Raw genomic sequence first — 18,675 nt, 5'->3', positions numbered from 1 at the left:
TTCCAGATATCCTTCGCTCATGACAAGGAAGTACTCCTCTTAAAACTTTCCACACGAAGTACTTCACCTTCCCAGGAATTCGAAGTTCCCAAATACGCTTCCAGATATCATTCGGTCGGCTCCCTTGAGCAGTATTTTGATTTTCCATACGTCCAAATTGGTGCTGGAATTGAACATAATAGGCCGATCGAACAATGAAGACACCCGATCGGTTATGATGCCAGGCCACAAAGTCTTCCATCACTTGCACCCGGAGAGGGATTTGAAGGATCCTATGAACATCAACTGGCCAAGAAACAACCCGTAATAGGTTCTCATCCCACTGACGGGTATATGGGTCCATTAATTCCTCCACCTTGGCCAACATAGTTGCTCCCCGTGGAGTAATAACTTTCCTTGTTTCACTAGAAGGAATCCACGGGTCATTCCAGATATTAATATGTGAACCCGTACCCACTCGCCAATTACATCCTCGCTTGAGTTACTCATCCGACCTAGCCACGGATCTGACAAAACCTCTCAGATACTATATTGGGCCAGGGAAGAATGCAAGGTAGCTCCTGAAACGAGATGTTAGATTGGATTTATAGATCCGCGATATGAAACGACTGGGTCTCGGTCTATAATCGGATCCGGGAGTGATCGGCGGAGGACGGATATTTTGGCCCACCCATCACCCATCTCGTCTCCACCATCGAGTTGATCAACGATGGTTCTGCCGATGAGTACAGTAAGGAATGTGTGCATCCAGTGAAAATCTGATCACAGGGCTGGTGTCGAGCCTAACAAACTGGGTCCTGAACATTACCCACGCATGGCACACCCCGACATGACCGAACGGTGGCCAGACTAGATCCGAGCACACCAAAGGACATGGTCCTCACAACGAGTACTGTCATGAGAGAACCAGTCTCTTAGAACCAATGACAGGAATGCAACACTCGTCATGAAAGCCCAAACCAAGGCCTTGGCGGCCAAGGAACTATCCGAGCTGCGAGCAAAGGTTGACAAAGACGGTGTCATCCTCTCCAAATGCTCGAAGTCCACGTCCTTCAACCCAGGTGATAAGGACGTCAAATTCCGGGTCCACCCTTAGGACCCATCTAAAACGACCTCCATCGGGACAAGCCTAGATGCCACACTAGAAGGCGCGTTATGTGACTTCCTTCGCAAAAACTAGGATATCTTGGTCTGGCATCCTTTGGACATGTTTGGTATTCCATGGAATCTCGCGAAGCATAGCTTAAAAATTATAACCGGGTCAAAGTGGGTTCGGAAGACATTGTGCATGTTCTCTAAATCTAAGCGTCAAGCCATAACCGAGAAACTCCACATGTTGCCGGAGGCTTGTTTCATTTGAGAAGTTAAACATCACAACTGCCTGACAAACCTAGTGATGGTGCCCAAGAAATAAAAATCATGGTGTCTTTGTGTCGACTTTAAGGGCATGTACAAAGTAGGCCCCAAGGACCCTTCACATTGCCATGTATCGACTAGATAGTCGACGCTGACAATGTCCTATGTTTTTCTGGATGCATACTATGAGACCATTAGATCAAGATGAAGGAATCCGACAAGGAGTTGACTACGTTCATCACCCACTATCGTCCTTTCTTCTTCATCACTTTGCCCATGCTCCCCACATTGGATCGAACCATTTACAACGCACCTGAGGCGAGCACATCATTCAACTCGCAACACACAAGAATGGACCCCCCCCCCTTCCCTCTTCAGCGCTTATAGCGTCAAATGCATAAATGGACGCAAGCCCGCATGGGCCCGGCTCGCTCACCACCAACCTGCTTTTATCCGCTCGTATTTGCTACATCTGGTGTGGCGTACTTCAAAAAACGCTCTTCACTAAAAACAACTTGTTTTTATTAAAAAAACTTAAACTTGGTAAACCTCATAAAGTTCCAAAAAATTTAACAAAACATGAATTTAAGAGAGAGAAAAAATTAATATGAATTTTTAGGTGCATTTTATAATAAAAATACAGAAAAAAGTTAATAAACAAAAACTGAACAAAAAAAAAATAACCTGGTTGGATGCTCATAGAAGCTTCACAAACCAGTCGAAAGCTCTTATGTGAGGGAGATGCCGAGATGGGCGAGCCGACTTAGAAACAGATGGGTGTGGCCCATCTACCGGGAGCAACTAAGCAAGAAGTATTCCTTCGGGAGCTACGCCACAAGTCCTGCTCACTCACCGTCGTGTCTCTCGGCCACCTCCATGTGTCATGCTCTGGACGCTCCCTTTGAATTTTATTTTGTTTTGTTTTTCTCCATGCGCTTGTTTTTTCGTTTTTTTGGATTTTTGATTTTCCTAGGGTTTTCTTAGGTTTTAGATCTAAAGGGAATTCATTTTTTTTCCTTCCACGAAAGACACGAATTTACTTTTTGTGGAGGGACGGATTTGCTTAAGTGAGAGGCACGACGGTGCATCTCGTAAAAATACACGTTTTTCAACCACGAGAGCCACGGATTTACTTCTTGTGGAGGCACAGAATTTCTTTTGCAAGAGGCATGGTCGTGCCTCATAAAAAGGGAGAAGCGTGCTCCTGGTTTGGGGTTTTTTCGTTCGATTTCTTCATGAAAAAAAGTTCGCTAAAACCTATCAAAACTAGGTACCAGGGCGCGCCTGGTGCCTAGTGGGCACCAAGGGTCCCCCTGTGATGGTTCTTTGCTTCAATATTTCTCCTTTTTCCAAAAGAATCATTAAAAAGTTTTGTTTAATTTTGAAATTTTTTATTTCTGCACAAAAAACAACATCCCGATAGTTCTGCTGAAAACAACGACAGTTCGGTTAATTCCATGCAAATCATATCAAAATCATTTAAATTGTTGTAAACATGATATAAATACTTTATAAATTATAGATACGTTAGAGACGTGTGAACTGTTCGCTGTGACTTCATTCAAGATACTGCAAACAGCAAGGGCTTGAGAGAAAAAGGGTTAGCCTAAGACGAGAATGCATACTCAAATCAAGTGAGATATATAGCAGAAGAAATCTTTGTTAAAGATGCAGCCATACCTATCCTACATGGGCACATGAGCGTCCATTGGGGCGACCTATTGTGGTAGCCGCGAGAGTCCTCCTCGAGTCGTTGCCCGATGGGCTTGGACAAGGCATGGGATCGGCAGTGAAGTACAAGCAGCAGCTCTCCTGCGGCGAGCTCTCGGTCACCGCCTTTGCCTTCATCTTGGCGGTAGGATTTTCTTCGTGCGACCTGGGGATGGGATTTGGGACAGGGAAACGTTGATGTAGGAGACGAACGACGAGAAGTATCTCCCCTAATAATAAAGCACGAAGTGCTCCCGTCGTCCGTCGCGGCGTTTTTGTAAAAACATCCCTGTCGTTTCAGGTAATTAACCAACAGTCCTTCTATAAGTTGAGTCGAACCGTTTTTTTTCTTTTTTATGAAAACCCCCATTTATTTAATCCGGACTAACCCGCGGTCCTCCCGTGGTCAAGGTAAGCAGGGAGCTCGCCCTCCTTCGATCCAAATCGAGGCGGCGGGGATGTGGACGACGTGGAGATTTGACGAGGCGAGCAGCTGCAGCCCGGCCGCGGCGGCCAGCAGCTTGACCTCCAGGCCGGGGCCGTCGACGAACCCACAACACTGCAGGATGGAGGCGGCGGAGGAGACGAGGACGGCGAGGTGGAGGAGGAGGCGCGACAGGCGCGGAGGATGCGAGGACGGCGAGCCCGGTGCGGGTGAAAGCTGAAGAACCGTAGGATTCCGTGGTGGTGCCATCGGTCATCGTCGCGCCGGCGCTGTACGCCGCGAGGTGCGCGAACGGGTTGCCCGGCGTGGCGATCTGCTCCTCCCCCTCCAGCATCCGCACCACGTTGCCCATGAACGGTCTGTCCTCCGGCCGGAACTGCACGCACCACAGGGCCGCCTTGCACATCCTTGCCGCCTTCTCTGTGTCGTCCAGGTCCCCCGCGGCCATTGCGCGCGCCAGCACGACGTCCATCTCGCCGGCCTCGAACCGGTGCCACACCCATCGCGGGTACCACACCTCGCCCTCGCGGCTGTGCAGCCCGAGCTCCAGGTTCCTCCGCCGCCCGAGCATCTCGAACAGCAGCATCCCGTAGCTCTACACGTCGCACTTTTGGGTGACCGGCAACGGCATCCACAGCTCCGGTGCCGCATACCCGGGCGTGCCCCGGGCGCCAGTGATGGTGAGGTGGGTGTCCTCCCTGTCGCACAGCTTGGCGAGCCCGAAGTCGGACACCTTGGGCGCCATGTCGGCCCCGAGCAGCACGTTCTCCGGCTTGATGTCGTAGTGGATGATGCAGTGCTGGCACTCCTCGTGCAGGTACCGCACGGCCTTTGCCGTCCCGACGGCGATCTCGTGGAGCTTGTCGAACTCGATGACACGGCCATCGGGCACCGGCGTGCCGAACAGGTGCCGGTCCAGCGAGCCGTTCACCATGTACTCGTACACGAGCGCCTTCACCGCGGCGTCGAAGCAGAAGGCGTAGAGGCGGACGAGGTTGATGTGGTAGGTCCTCCCAATGGTGCCCATCTCCGCCATGAACTGCTCCTCCGCGCGCCTCCCGAGCGTGCTGTTGAGGACCTTCACGGCCACCGGCGTGCCGTCGGGGAACCTGCCCATGTACACGACGCCGAAGCCGTCGGAGCCGACCTTGTGCGCGAAGCCCTGGGTGAAGCCCCGCAGCTGCTGCGAGCTGAAGCGGACGGGCCGCTCGTTCTAGACGCCCTCGATGAAGAAGCTCATGCTCCCCATCTCGACGTCTTCGGCCTCGTTCTGGGCGGCTCTCGGCGTGCTGCCGGCGGCTGCTCCGTTGCCGAGCCACGCGTCCCGGTGACCGCCCAGCTTGTCTTCCTTGTGCAGATACATCTGCACGGCGACCTTGGCGCACAGGTAGATCGCGATCGTGGCCACCACTGTCACTATACCGGCCACCAGCACTCCAACTGCAATATGTAAACCCAAAAGCACCTGAGAATCGAGAACAAATCAACGAATTAATCTAGCTAACAGCTGAGTATATCACACTTACTGATTGACAAGGCGAGGATGCCACTGCTAAGCGCCATGGCGATCGAGAAGCAAGTGTGGGGGACGGCAGGAAGCAAGGATCGATTATGTGTCCGGGTATGAACGTGTTGTTTCCTTTACTTGCAGCTGTATGCATCATTAATTCGACATTTCTGATATATCTCGGTTGTCAACTCTATGGGTGATCTGACACGTACGTCTTGAAAGTGTGTAGACAATGGCAATGCCTCTCTCGAATAAAACAATCGTCTGTGTCAATCCGTTCTAGAAATTTTTAGTCTTGATGACAAGGAGGGAAAAATTGGATTACCAAGGCTAAAGGTAAATTTACAATTCCTGTGAGAGGAACCCAGTTCATACATGGAACAAATCAATACCTGGATCAAATATCTCAGGTTTCCTTTATTATATTATAAATTACCCAAACTAAAGGTAACTTTAGATTGCTTAAAACATCAAAGTAAACGAGTAGTTTCTAGAGAGTGTGTACATAAAAGTAGAACTTAACACATACAGATTCTAGACGCATCAATGCTTAATAGGAATATGCAAAACACAAATAACGGCTAAAGTTCAATGGACTGCATTAGCTTCCACAACTAAAAAACCTCTACCATTGCTCAATATCATTCGAAACATATGTTTCTCTGTTTGTCCAGATGGTACCAGATATTGCATTTGGCTCTTGCACTAGAGTTGTTCTGGATGTTGGCTGAGAATCGGCTCATACAGCAAAGCTTGAAACAACCAACATTGAACAAAAAGTCGCTTCATACAGCAAAAGCTTGAAACAGCCAACATTGAAGAAAAATACAAGGTTTTTACTCAAATCATGCCTCAAGCTCTCACATTGATGACTGATGTTTTTGGATATTATGTTGTTCACAAGGTATTGAACTATTGACAGCAATTATTTGTCCCGGTGCTATAAACATCCTGGCCTTACCATAAACTTTTGAACCAGTGTTTTGAGCATGTGAGCACGGCTCAGATAAAGGAGCTAGATGATCAGCTAATCGGGCAAGTCTTAGCACTCAGCCTTCAAATGTATGGCTGCCGAGCTATACATAAGGTTCTTGATGTCTTCTAAAGTACAATAGCGGACCATATTATCATCTTAAAAACAATTACAAGTAATCATATGGTTTTAGCTGGGATATCGTTCCTCCGTGAAAAAATCATTTTAGTTCGATATTGCCAAACTGTGTTTTTCCGTAATTACTTAGCCAAGCCAATATAATTCCTTTTCCCTTTATTGGCTCATGTCTATATTTTTTGCATTAAGATCTGCACGTGATGTGAATGCTAAACAAGTTGTGCATACTATGTATGCTTAGTTAGTGATGAAATATTTTTGATATGTGTGCAGAAAAGCGACTTGGGCTCCAACCGGCTTGTGTGCTGCGTGAAGACTAAACATCTCTAGCTGTATAATCTGTTTGCATGTTGGCATCTCTGTTTTTCCATCTACAAGGCACCGGGGCTATGCATGCCCTTTCCATCAAAAATAAAAAGAGTAATAGGAGCCGTAGAGAATGTTGATTATGTAGCTAGCCAAGTAAAGATGTGGAGAATGGGTAATTACAGGCTTCTTGTTACTCTGTTGTAGAAATTTAGAACTAGAGAGAGGGTGGACACAGAAAGTTCTTAGTTGTAATCTATTTAAGACTGAAAGCCGTTAGAGTTTTTGTTGTTGGCAGATGTAATGGCATGTTGTAGCATAACATATACACATGATGATGGTAGTACTTAATCTGGTTTTGTGCAATGCTGGAGCTATTTATCTAAGCTTTGTTTTTTATTTTATTCGCTGATTGTTTGCACTCTTTTAATAACAACATAATTAATTCTGCATGGTCATCATAATATGAAAAGTTTTAGATATATATGAAATTAGGAATAAAAATGTTCTGTCTCCAGAGAAAATTAGAGAAATAAGAGATTCATATTGTTCTCTCGCTTTACTAGAATGCATGTTAGTTTTAAGCAGTTGCAACTTTCATCTTACAACGCCAAATATCCTATGTGCAAATTACCTTGAAAATATATTCTTACAAAAGACAAAATATATACGCTTGCTTTACTCTACAAATAGCCTTGAAAATATATTCTACAAAAGACAAAAATACTTTGTGCATGAATTAAATATCCAAGTTAAAAATATCTTAGCAGAAAGGGGAAAATATATAAGGTACTTTACGAAATGAATCGAGAACCTTGATTATAGTTATCCGTTTTCCGTCACGTTGTTGGAATATTCTGAATTTTCCAGATTTTAGACTTTCCCTTTATTAATTATATGTTATTTCTATATTTTCTCCTGTTATATGATTATTAGTTTATTTCAAAAATATATGTATTCGGACAAGTTTGACATTTTAGCAAAATATTTATTTATGATTTTCCCTATTTTTTGAAGTTTATAAATTTACTATTTAATATTTCGTGCGGTGCAAGGCACGGGCAATTATACTAAAAATATTTATTTATAATTATTCATATTTTTTGAAGTACATAAATTTACTATCTAATATTTCGCCCGGTGCAACGCACGGGCATTTGTACTATATAACTAAAAAATGGATATGAGTAGGAATAGGAAAGAATCAGAATAGGTAGAACCTTATGTGTTTTTCAGTAAATAAAGATATTACTAAGTAAATTGATCGCGATTGATCGTGATTGATTCTTTCACATAGATAAAATACTGAAAATTGCACCTGCATGTAAATTTTTGATTCGTTTAGATTTTTTTTCTCATTATGTGGTAGGTCAAGCGGAAAAAAAGAGCGGGGGTAGTGAGGGGGATGGTGGTAAGTGATTTGTTTCAATTGCACCTGCATGGATTTTTTTTTTCAAATTCATTATTCATTTCTTTAAAACCCTTATTTTGTTTCCTAAAGTAAATTGCATTGATGACTGAGATCGGTTGGTTTGGGTAAGTTAGGAAAGTTATATCTATGATATTTTGTATCTTTGGAAATTGTTGGTTACAAGAAAATAGTGAAGAGAAAAATTAACCGGTGGCAGGGGGTAATGAGAGGGGATGGTGGTAAGTGCGACGAAAAAATCTCAACAAAAATAATCCTGGAACGAAAGCTAACAACAGAGAAAGGTGAGAGGAGAAAGAGAGAAAGAAAAATCTATAACAGAATGTTAATTAATGTAATTTAGTGATGTATGAAAATATTAATTAATATGATTGAGCAATTTATGGTAAAGTTAATTAATTCAGATTTTGTCTTTAAAGATTCATTAGAAATTTATCTTCATTGATTATTTCACATAAATACATTATTAAATATAAGATGATGGGAGGAGGGACAAAAAAACCAGACAAAAAAACCGACAAAGGAGGAAGGTAAGACAAAAAAACCGGAACGGATACTACCAAGTCCCCCTTTAGGAGTAGAGATTAGATGTAGTTTTGAAAATCTCGACGTAACGAATCCAACGATGAAAACGATTCGTGATTTGAACGCACTGATTTAGAAATATAATGTTTTGAATGAACAGAACTACAAAAAAGGATAAGCTTATATGTTGCGACAAGTATCGCGTTGCATGTATGCCATTTATCGCTATCTAAAAAAGTGGAAGTGACTTTTATTAAAAGTACTCCTTACTCACTGATTTCGCCATCTACCATCAAGCCCTCGAGGCATGACTTTGGGCCGACTCATGTGGTGGTGGGGTGCCCCTGTTTTATTTTTCTTTTCGTTTTTTGTTTCTTTTTTTTTTGCTTCATTAAAAATGTCTTGGGATTTAAAATAAATTCGAAATTCGAAATCCTCATGTGTATCAAAAAATGTTCTCAGATAAAAAATAATCATAAGTTTGAGAAAAACTGTTCCCGAATTTAAAAAATGTTTGTGAATTAAGAAACTATTTACGATTCAAAAAATGTTTGCAAATCAGAAAAAAAATCACAAATTCAAAATATATTTATGGGTTTGATAAAATGTTCTCAAATTGACCAAAGTAATCTAATTTTTGCTAAAATGGTTAAGATTTCAGATTTGGTATGGATGAAGCACTTTTGAATTAGATGGTCATTTTATGATTTAAATTATAATTTTCAAGTAATGATGACCATTACTTTATTATTATGTTTGATAAACATTTTTTGAATTTGGTGATATTTTTAGATTTCTGATTTTTTTATTTCAATTAACGAAAGAATGTTCACAACTTTCACGGAAATGAAAAATAAAAAATGAAGGAAAATAAAATAAAGAAGGAAAGAGAAAATTACATGAAATAAAGAAAATAAAATGTGTCTACGAAAGGTTCTAGAACTTCTGCAAAACCAGAAGTGTGATCGCGCTAATTAGTCAGGCCCAGTTAACGTAGCTACAATATTTCCTTGGTTTGGTTATTTAAATAAATTAGATTTTATGTTTACCGCTAAAAAAGGTTTTATTGCTGTTTATATTTTGGAAAAAATAGAAATACATATATATGTCAAAAAACTTAAAAGTTGCATAAATGTTCACCACAAATTATATAAATGTAATACAATTCAATTCTTTTGTTAGTGTAATCTAAACAATTGGTGATAGTATGAAAAAATATTCATGACATTAAAAAAATCAAGCATTTTAAAAAGTGGATCTGGCATTTATGAAATATAGAAAAAAGTTCGTGTATAACAAAAAATGTTTGATGGCATTAAAAATAGACATTACATGTAAAAAAAATGTTATCATGTTTTGAACACACATGTATAAATTTTTTTATATATGTATACCAAAAATGTACAATGTGTTGATAAAAATAGACATTTAAGCAAATATTTATAAAAATGATAATCATGTATTTGAAAATGTTATTTTTGAAAATGTTTCTAATGTATACAAAATATGTAGACATGTATTAAAAAACTGAAAGACCGAGAAAGAAAGAAAAGGGCAAATAAAACCGCATCGAAGAATGAAATATCTGTAAAGAAGAGAGAAAAAACTCATGCTGCAGCCACAGTAATGGGCCGGCCAAGTAGCGCACTTGCCTTACGCAAAGCGCTTTTCAGCACGAAATTTAAAGCCATAGACCTAAAATGACTCGACTTGTATATTGCGGCCCATAAAATTAAATCTAAATAACATGTGGGATAGCCCATGGAGTCAGGCGCCGACAGCAGCCCCCCAACTCGAAGCACCTCTTTCCTTTGGCGATCAACTGGAAATCTGAAGATATTGGCACAGGACATAAGCTTAAGGTAGGTTTGCATGTCCACATCCAATTATCAATGACCTACTACTATGATGCAACATGAAAGAACCGCGCCTACCAACCAAGGTCTTCACCTGTGTCTATTCGGACAAGAATGTGTAGGCAAATAGAAGTGGGTTGTTTAGCTGCTAAGGGCCTCAGCCAACACAAAGGATGAATAATAGAAGACAAAGGCCTGTCTCTATGTGCAGGAGGTTGAAGAAGCCCTTCAAAGCTACCCAACCACATGTTGTCGTGAGGATCAATAGAAGCCGCATATTTTGAGCGCAACTTTGACATGGTTTAGCTAATGGGGCAGCACCACATTGAGCGCACTGGCTAGCTAGCTACATTGTAGGTGTTCACTCGACTAGTACTACTATGTATCCATAAAACCAAATGTGTTGTACATTTCCCAGGGCTGAGAATTCCCTAAGAAACTAAAACATAATACAAATAAAGTGGATCTCTATCGCTTCACATCCACAAGGATTTGGATGTCACAATCATCTAAATTATCTGCATATGGACCAGTTGGAGGAAAGAGATAACGGAAAGGGTTGCGCATTGCCAAGCAAACAAACATACCCAAGCTTGGCGTACGTAGCCGTGTTGAAGTAAAAGAAGCAGGAGACGACAAACTTACAACAGCGGGAAAGTACGACACAATAATAGAATACCTAACGCTATCAAGCAAATCACCAGTCCTTAACGTTATATCAACGAATTATCTTACTAGTTAAAGGTGGCAGCACGACAGTTCATTATTTCCATGTGTTTATGTGGGCATGTTTGTAAAACTTGGGACGGCAAGATGAAATTCCCGGCATACCTTTCTACACTACTTAAGCGCCTTCAAGAGCTTCAATGCACCAGTAGCAGTAGTGATGAAGCGCCTTGTGGGTTGATTATTTCTAATAATTAGTGATATTCTTCCCACTGGACAAACTATATTTGGAGTTGGAGTAGAACCATTGGCCACTGAGTTTCTCAGAGAGGCATGGAGTTCCTCAAGATCTGTCCTTGCATAGGTTGGATACACCTTCACAGGAAACCGGGCTTGTAACACTGATCTCCAGTATGGGAAAAATCTTCTCTTTGCATATGTGGGATCCCATCCTCCGCCTGCTTCCTTTCTCGCAGCCTGTCACATATTTCAATAGAGATACAGCATAAGAAACCAGATACATCCATATTCCAGCATGATCAGCCAGCATCTCTCACTTGAGATATTGTTTGTTGATCAATACACAAATTGGGTTTCACTAAATATCAATGGTATAACTATAGTGTAGTAATTAAGTAGCATGCTTAAGAAACATAATAAGCTGTTGAGAACCACCACATGGCATGGCACAGACATAGCAACTGAAACATACTTTTGTTATTGCCTCAATGATTATACTGCATCTTGTTTTATCAGAATCTTTCTTGCAGGCACCAAATAAATTTCAGATGCAACGAATCATTCAACATCAAGGTTTTTAAAATAAGAACAATATTGTGCAAGTCCCCTTGGTGAAGTCCAAATGTTGATGTTACTTGGAATCTAAACAGTTCAGCCAACTTATTAAGCTAATTATGCCTACTTTTTATTTCAGTTATACCTTTTCTTTGGCGAAGAACCTGCTGGGAAACACACTTAATCTCCATAACATTAGGATGACAGAGATGAATCATAGTTGGAATGTCATGGCATTGCATTAGTCTTGCGTATTTGGAGCAACTCAAAGCAGTGTCAAACTAGCTATTTCTTTCTGCTTCAAAGAAGGAAGACAAACCAACCATGGTGGCTTAGCCAGCAAGCAAGGCAGTGAAGATTGCTGTCAAGTGCGTCGGATATGGGGAATTGCATAGATAAATAGAGTTCTCACCCATACAGACAAGTCTTGATGACTGTTTTTTGCTTGGCTGTCCTATTAGCAAAATCTAGCTTGCATACATGTGTGTGTGAACATGCACTAGGTATTATAGGCTAAAATTTTGTAGCTCATTTAATTTTATTTATTTCGAGAGAACGCAAGAGAGCTTGTTTTTCACTTTCATTGCATTGAATGGAAGCAGCTGCTCAACTTTCATTTAATTTTGTAGCCAAAGTCCATTAGAACACCAATACTTGTACTCTATAAATGTGGCTGAACACACTACTAGAAAGCTGCTCAGCTTTGCAGAACCAAAACCATCCCTTTTTGCTTTAATTAGTGACCCATTTTGTGCTGCCATAAGGTGTAGGAAAATCTGCTTGGTGCTGCTGCACCAAAATCAGCATTTAGGTCTAATGGTGTGTTTGTGTAGTGTGCTGCCGTGCCATAAGGGAGAGGCCGTCATATCCAACATTAGTAACCTGGATACGAGATTAGGGCAAGTCGAGCACAGTCAAAAGCCAAAAAAACACACCTTAAAACAAAGATTCTACTATGTATCCAAACGCGTTCATGGATTCGTCATTTTGGAAATTTCCACTTCACATAATTTTAGAAAAGTAATGTGTAAAAAAAGGGAAAAAGCAGAAATTCTTATATCCTCCTTTCTTTTTGCTGCCACAATATTATTACTCATTACGAAACACCATCGGCCTATCCAAAAGAAGACTCGTTACCTTTTCCTTTGCAGCATGTAGGTTGGCCGTTTTCATAGCTGCCTTCTTTGCATCTGTAGACCCTATTATCCATTAAAAAAAAAGAGGACAGATTAGACTCATGTTTGTTAAATGTAACAAGAATCACTTGAGCCTGACACAACTGTACCACATGACTCTCTCTCCGACATTTTGCAGTCATAAGGCTGGCTTCAAGAAGACAAAATAAAATAATCAGCAAAATGACCATTTATTCGGATAGAAAATTACTGTGTGAAGTAATACAAAGAGTAGTACAGGTTTAAAGTGTCCATGGAATCTCCGGTGGGGCAAAATCCGTACTCCTTGAGGATAGATGAAACATGTTCCAAGACCTCCACATGGGGCACCTACATGACATACAAGGTGTTGTATAAGGCAATATATGGTTAACATATATCTACCGTATATACAATTTAGCAAACATATAACCAAGTGTAAGCAGCGAGATGATGGAAACAATTGTTTGGAGGAGAAAACTGCAGTTATACAATATGAGTTGGAGGCAATAGAAATCTCTAACACAACAGGGGCGCTTAAATCCTTTTTTTGAACTGAGAATCCACAACAGAATTAAGTTATGCTGGCCATGCTATAGCCACTCAATGTAACCAGACCCAACAGAATTAAGTTATCTTGAGGAAGTGTTACTTTTTATGAAGTTCATTTCTGTGTAGATTTGTTAAACAGAATGAACTCTTGATGGATTTTTAGCACCCGGGTGTCTAGGCACCAGTCTATCACTACCGTTCGTGTAGAATCTAGCATGTAGAGATCTGCGCCAGGCTCTGTACCACCAGTTTGATTAGCAGGCCTAGAGTTCGCTAAGTGTGGCGTCAAAAAATATATGAAAAGAATCTGGACCTAGGCTCCTGCTACCGGCCAACTGATGTGAGAGGAAGAGAAAGATATTTCTTACAAAAATTGAAAAGAGAGATAGAATGTGACTGGTGAGAGAGAACTCAGCTTCTTCATAGAAGTGAGAGAAAGAACACTATTTTAGTGTTGAAGTGGAAAAGGCAACCTGAAAGAGAGAGAGACGTTATATCTTACCGTCAGAGAGCGTGTCGTTGAGGTGCATGCAGAATTTGCATGTGAGATAGCTTTCAATAGAGAGTAAGAGACAAGAGGTAGAAAGAGAGATGTGACAAATCTTATGAACAGTAGCCAGACCTGTTGCCGTTGTATCAAGAAACGCCTTTGTTAGAATCGTCAAATGGCCTGGTCGAGCATGCTCCAACAGTAAAAACTCTGCAGCTTGTCAGTACGGAGCACGAATCTTGACGAGCTGGACGGACAGGATAACCGAGGGTCGGGACCCCCGGGTGCTACCACACCTTTTCGATGAAGTCTTATAACAAAGTTGTCAGTTGCTACCTCTGTCCGTGTCTGTTAGGCCAGCGAGCAGCTTAGGCCCGTCCGTTCCTATTAGGCTGCGTGATTAAGTCTGCATTAGAAGGCACAGATTTTCCCTTCGATCTCCTTCCTATCCTGCGTCGCTCGAGGGAAACAATTGGCTGGCTGGATAATTAAGAGAAAAATCTGTAGCTCATAAGTATCAGGAGCACGCAAGTAATGTACGCGGGGCATGCACGTCCAGGAGCGAGCAATTCTTGTTAGTAATTACGTGAGCCAAAACACCCATGCGCTTTAATCGGATGTGAAGCACCAGAAATCTGTGTTGTGCCTTGGTCCTAGCTTTTGGCCCACCAGCCCCGTAAACCCAGACGGAGGGAGTAATAACATATTGTTCTTTTCAGTTGACATCAGATTATTAACATTCTTCTTACTAAGACTAGGGCATGCATTTTTATTACTCCATCCGTTCCATAATATTAGTTTTTTTAGAGATTTCACTAAAAGACTATATACGGATGTATATAGACATATTTTAAAGTATAGATTCACTCATTTTGCTTTGTATATAGTCCCTTAGTGAAATCGCTTAAAAGACTTATATTTAGGAACGAAGAAAGTAAACAACAGCACTAACAATAATAAAATACAAATATTAAAATATTAAGTAACAGACATCTGAGATACCACAGCTGGAATGTACCAAAGACGTATACCTCAGAATGTGCTTGAATGTATGCAGAAAGAGGTTCACCGACACGGGAAATTACATCAACAAGCAGCCCTGCACAATGAAGTGTCTTCATTTCCTCCACAAGTTTCGCTGCCATTTCATTTGAACCTTTCCCGCATATCAACGAAAATGAAAGCCTCAGTATACTGCTCTTGATCATGTCAAACCCATCTTTCTTACTACTGGAGGAACAGCCTCCACGGATCTGCTCTTGAGCGGCCAGTAGTAGAATTGCAGACTCGGTAAGTTTTCCATCCTCAATGTATTTCCAGAGCTCTCCAAGTAGTTTATTTGTTTTTTCTGCAAGCAGTCTAGTTGTATCCAAGAAGATCTTCTGTAAAACAACAATGAACGAAAACCTAAGTGCATTTAGCATTTGTATGCAAGCGAGTAGTGTTGAATAACTTTCTATATATTGCTTTGTTTCCTCCTATCAAAGTAAATATGGATCAGGGGTGAATCTCCAAGGCAAAGAAAACGAAATTAGTTACTAGCAACAGTTTTTTAACTTCAATGAAGATTCGTTCTCCGTTACTACAACTCTATAAGAACATGCACTAACAAACAGACTATTTTCTCTGACAAATGGAGATGAAAGGATGCCCGGTCCTTAGTATCACTAATATTATTATAAAAACTGTCAGGGATCTATGGTATGAGCAATGTTAATTTCATGTCATGCTGCAAAAGTAGTAATTCGTAGAGGGAGGGAAGTGAAACAGACCATTTCAGCTAGACACAACAGACGGATAAGGTTGTAGATATAATCCAGATGATTCTGGCTGGGAGAAAGATTGTCCTCCAGGTACTTATGCAGACAAGTATTCTCAACTGCGACATGGAGCGGGAGTAGATCCTCAATGATCTCATTGCCAACTGTGCGTACACAGGACCGGCCCAGAGATTTAGGGGGCCGTGGGGCAAGACATCAACACGGGCCCCTTGTTCACTCGAAATCTCAAAATGTTTTCTAATTTTTTGAAAAGCAAAGTAAATATCTATTCCGTCTGTACCTAAATACTTGTAGTTCGAAAGAACTAGAATTTAGGTAGAGTAGTCCATAGCATAGACAATGATCTTTGGACTTTGAAATTAAAAGTACAATTTATTCATTGATATAAGGTGAACCACAACATGATATTAATGAAACAATGTAATTACACACAAACACGATTTCCTGGATTTGAAAAATGGAGACTTCATTTTGTTCTGCAAAACCTATAACCCTATCCAAACTGGTTGCTACTTACAAATATAGAGTTACTTAAAAATGGAGACTTCATTTTGTTCAGAGAAGAAGTTAGCACATGTACGTACATTAGTTTCTGAATCTTTTCCAATCAGCCATGTTCTTCACTCCCAAAAAATTCACCCGGGTAATAGAAGAACTACTATGGCCAGCTCCAGGGGTTCTCTAGAAGAACTACTAGTTCTGAAATTTTGGTCAATTGATCCCTTTTGGGTTTCTACCAGTTCATCATTGAGCTGACTTTTACTGTTCTTTTTTTACCAGATAAACACTTTCTAGATGACATGACACTAAACAAGAACAGTTAGCATAAAATGATCAATATAGGGAACAAACACACCTAAATATGGATTGATGTTGATGTAGGTTGCCAGATCCGCAGGTTGGAGTAGTCAGCACGAACGAGAAGACGACGCCTAGAACTGAATAATTTCCCTCATTTTGCAGTTCTCCTAATCGCCTGACTCCCGAGGATCCTCTCAAACTTAGATCAAGTGAATATCAGAAGAACTGCTATGCAGGTAGATGTGGCGGTTCAGGATTATGGGAAGGAAGAAAAGAAGAACACCAACCGTCTCCATGTCTCCAAGGTCTAGTTGATGGGGAACGAGAAGAACATTGAGAAAGGAAGGAGAGCTGATTTGGGAACAGATTTGTGTCATTTATCTCCATTAATGTCCGGTGGCGACCTTGGAATCAGAAACGCAGAGGAGCGGCGGCGCTATTATGGGAATCAGGATTTTGCGAGGTGGAGGAGTCGAGGAGAAAAGAGGAGAAAGATTGATGGTGGGTTTTCCCCCATGGTGAATGGGCCCTCTGTTTTGTTGATATATTGTTTGGGCTTTACTAGTACGAAGGAACTACCTCGGTTGGGGCCCCTGCCTTCCGGGGGGCCCAGGGCAGGCGCCCCGTTTGCCCGGCCTATGGGCCGGGCCTGTGCGTACATTGGCTGATGCACCATGACGTAAAAGCAGCTTGATCATGTCAACAGAGAACCTTTCAGCAGCTTCGTGGAGCGAGAAGTATCCATATTTGTTTATGCAGTTGGGATTGGCGTGCATCCCATGGAGCTCAGGTGCCTCGCCCTCCAATATAACTTGTGCACATTGCAAGCATTGAAACTGATCATGAAGGTTAAGGTTTGTGCGGTGATGGTAAGATTCCATGCCATGCCCCTGCTCTCACAGCTCTTGAATAATCCGAGGAAGCACCGGACACTATCCTTCAAAAAGATGGGCTCCAATTTGGCATATTTGTCGAAGAACATATCACAAACCCACTAGATTGATCCATCACAACTGAAAAAGGTGAAAGGCATCAGTTATCCAACTAAAAGCACAACAAAATTAACTGCCCACTAGATGGAGCTGCATATATGGCAACAACAAAAAACTTGTTACCCAAGCAAGTTGGTGTAGGCTAAAGATATCAAACATGAGGCACCAACAAGGAGGAAAGAGAAAGCAAGGGGGTCTAAAGCTATCATGGTTCCCAACTTCCTATCTAAGGTTCATATATATGACAACAATAAACATATTGTTTCAGTAGACGCAAGTAACCAATAACATTACAGGGTTAAACGAAATAACTAATACAGTATAATTGAAATGACTCGTAGAACAGATTATGTAAATGAAGGTAACAAAAACCTTGGGAGTAGGGTCTGGGATGATTATGTCATTTGCTATGGACTTGGCCATCGAAACAGACATTTCTTCCATAAGCTGGAAGAGAAAATGCCAAGAGTCAGCACTGGGAAAGAAAAAAGAAGGGGGAGGAATATCACACAGATGGATAGTTATCATACCTCCTCGATCTTTCTCATATCGAATCCCTCGGTATATTCAAAGTGAGGGCCACGGATCAGTGGATACCCACTTCTTACTATAATTGATCCATCTTCACCATTAACGTTATGTTTGTCTAGGACAGCTACCTCCTCAAATTTCAATTCCATCCTTTCATTTTTCTGAAACAAGGAAATGCATTTTGAGTATCATATTTACTTCACATATAAAAAAAGCACATCATGACTCAGTGGTCTTACATACAGCTCGCAGAGTAGATACACATGCAGATGGCTAGGGAGCAACTGAGACTAAGGGGATGTTTAGTTTGAAACTAAGTTTGCCACACCTAAGGTTAGGCAAGTTTGACCAACCTAGATGGGTGTTTGGTTCAAGCCACACCTTAGGCAAGCCACACTAGGGCCCCACATTACATATACACAAAAAGTATGGCAAGATTCCCTTAGGCTTGCCAACTTGTGGCTCTCAGGGGCTGTTTGGTTCTATGCCTTGGATTGCCACACTTTGCCACACATTTTTGCCAAGCTTGCATAAGGTTAGGGGCTGCTTGGTTTAACAAAATGAGGGGTTGTTTGGTTCCTAGCCACATCTTGCCACACTTTGCCACAACTTACCTTAGGCAAGTTTGACCAAGTTAGGTGGGTGTTTGGTTCTAGCCACACCTA

The 18,675-nt window shown here is 41.5% G+C and overlaps 2 pseudogenes; both read right to left on the bottom strand.

Moving 5' to 3' along the window:
• Window positions 1-3,472: 3,472 nt before the first annotated feature.
• Window positions 3,473-5,074, bottom strand: LOC123450203 (annotated as a pseudogene).
• A 6,014-nt stretch (window positions 5,075-11,088) lies between these two features.
• Window positions 11,089-17,923, bottom strand: LOC123446348 (annotated as a pseudogene).
• Between the last annotated feature and the right edge of the window lie 752 nt (window positions 17,924-18,675).

Source organism: Hordeum vulgare, chromosome 4H (assembly GCF_904849725.1).
Source record: "Hordeum vulgare subsp. vulgare chromosome 4H, MorexV3_pseudomolecules_assembly, whole genome shotgun sequence".
Classification (NCBI taxonomy): Eukaryota; Viridiplantae; Streptophyta; class Magnoliopsida; order Poales; family Poaceae; genus Hordeum; species Hordeum vulgare.
Note: the sequence above shows the minus strand (reverse complement) of the source record. Positions and strands in the feature narration are given on the sequence as shown.